The sequence below is a fragment of the Cariama cristata genome, unplaced genomic scaffold (genome assembly GCF_000690535.1).
Source record: "Cariama cristata isolate BGI_N322 unplaced genomic scaffold, ASM69053v1 scaffold7936, whole genome shotgun sequence".
Taxonomy (NCBI): domain Eukaryota; kingdom Metazoa; phylum Chordata; class Aves; order Cariamiformes; family Cariamidae; genus Cariama; species Cariama cristata.
In genome coordinates this window covers 130,609-133,286 of record NW_009621531.1, presented here as the reverse complement: position 1 = coordinate 133,286, position 2,678 = coordinate 130,609, and positions in this window count along the sequence as shown.

The window sequence follows — 2,678 nt, the reverse complement described above, 5'->3', positions numbered from 1 at the left end:
GTTTCTTCTTAATACATATCCTGAAGAATGTGCTGCTACATATGGTATAGGCAGAGCAACAGATTTTCAAAGCAAAGGGTGCTGCAGCCCTGTGGATGGGGTTGAGCTGTTAGAGAACACCCAGGATTGCTGGCTCCAAAGAGGAAGCACTGTAATGAGAAAGGGAAAGCAGTTCTGTTTTTCTAATATTTGTTGTTTTCTTTGAAATGGGGAAAAGAATACCTGGAGTGATTTATATTTAATTGAGGATTGCATTCCATCAGATACGGTGAATGTTCTCAGGCCATTTATCAGCTGTGTCTTTTCCAGACCTCTGAGGAGTGTATAGTACATATTTACCTTAACTTGGCTAGGTCAAGGGAAATAAAGCAAAAATAATAGATGTTATTTTTGTATGTGAACAAAACTGGAAGTCATGTGGGTGAAATATGAGGTAAATGACTGTGTCCTACCTCCTCTGTGCCTTTTTAAATGCAAGAAATTATTGGTTATATATAATATAATTTCCTTTGCATTATCGGTGTATCTTTTTAAAACAGAAGATTTATTGACTTTTTCATTGCTCCAGCTTAGTCAACCCCTGAAGTCGATGTGACATATATTGTACTACCATTATTCTTTAGTAGTTTCATATTTAGGTAGCATCTTGTAAAAAAAACAAAACAAGAACAGAACATGCCATATACTAGTCCTTATATAACATTTTTTTCTAAATTGAATTTGGTGTCTGTTGCTGGTAATGTATACAGATCATATGATGCTAGAATCCTACAAGTGCTAGTAAGGATTTTAGTAAGCAGTACCTAAATTTTTTTGGGAGCGAGAGTTTTGTAAGAAAGCCTTTGAGCTTCAGATCATCTCTGAAAAATGTGTCATTGCCGATTTTCACCCTCATGTGCTGCTGCCATGGGGTCTACAAGTGTTATTCTGAAGAATTAGATAGCAAGAGCCACCTAACACCCACCCCACGATGCATCCACAATTTCAACCCAGTTTCCCAACGTAAATAGCCAAAGGGAGTTTATTGTATGGCAATATTTGTGTAATATTTGCATAACGTGATTTTATTGATAGATCTAAAGGTAAGATAAATGCAGAATAACCTAAATGTCAGGATCTTTAAGCAAGAAGGAAACCTGAGAACTGAAAAAGTCTCTTACCGTCAGCACGTACAGTCATTCTCTGTCCCCAGAAGGGACGTAGAGTGAAAACTGTTGCAAAATAAAACCAAAGAGCACATTGTCGATTCAGCTAAACCTAGCGATAAAACTGGTTTCAGAACTAGTCTGATGAAGTGCAATTTGATCAGATATTTCATGAACGAATTACTTTATTACTGATACCGTTAATGATTTGTAAATTAACTGCAAGTCATTCTCCCTGAGTGACTGACTCAGTGGCATTTACCAACTTTTCACGTACCCCTTTTTTTAGGGGCTGAATTTGCAAAATGCTTCCCTCTAGTCCTTTGAGTTAAATTTTCAGCGACGTTTGATGACAAGTGTAGCATGATTAATTACAAATTGTTCTTTAGGTGAATAGTGCAGACTCTAAAACACAGCTTGTGTTTTTATAGCAGTTATTACCCTGCAGGCTCCAAAAGGGCTTTGGAGTACAGAGTATGATTTCGGTTACATCATTGTAAATTCAGAAAACGTCAGTGATCTCAAAAGTGTGATTTTTTTGAAATTAGGTCAGTGGAAAAGAGATCAGAATCTGCTTTGCTACCTGAAAAGAAGCAAGCTCCAAAATAGAGTGAAGTCTCTGCTTCCAGAAGGCTATCATTTTTCTTTTGAAAAGAACATATTTGTCCAAAAAAATAATTTATTTGAAACAGTATGGGGGATTGAATAATAGAGCAAATTATAACCTGAATCTAGGCTGGATTATGTCGAGAAAGTCAGAGCACAGAATACTTTTTCTCTGACGGATTGATCTGTAATGACCCAGGAGATCTACATCACCTTTTCATCTGGCACCATGATGTGCCAATGGCTCAAAGCTATCTAGAGGTTTCATATATTTTTGTCTCCCAATTAAATTTATCAAATGTTTGGATTTTTGTTGCTGGCTAGTTGATCTTTTGATATGCACAGTGCACTTGTAAGGCTTTTGTGTGTGTGTGTTTGTTTTCTACCCTCTGATTACAGAATATAGAATTTTTTTTAACCTGAACTTGAATATAACTAAATTTCAAGGTTGAGATGATGATTGAGATTTTCTGGAGAGTACGTAGTTCTCTGTTGAATTCTCACTTCTTGTTACCAGAGGCTTTGAGAAGATAAGGATTACAGTCTGAAACCACTAGAAATTACAGATCAGGAAATGGATGTACAGTCTTGCAATATACAGCATCAAACACGAAGCCTGAGCAAATAAGTGTAATGGGGAGTCCTCCCTGGTTAGGATACGTTGAGAAGGAAACCATCAGAGAGACAGTCATGGATGGTGAATACCTTTCAGGGCTTTGTTTTCAACTTTTGTATGTGATGGGTTTGCTCGAAGCATCTGAAAAGCAGCTTTTCAGTACCCCGAATCTGTGACTCATGAAAGAGATGAGCAATAGTCACAGGGTTTTCATCTTTCCCTTCACTTTGGGCAGCATGTTTTGTTTGTGAGCAGCTCTGTTGCTCCCCATCTGAGAGCTTCCTTCAGCCTGCGATACTGTTCTCTTCCAG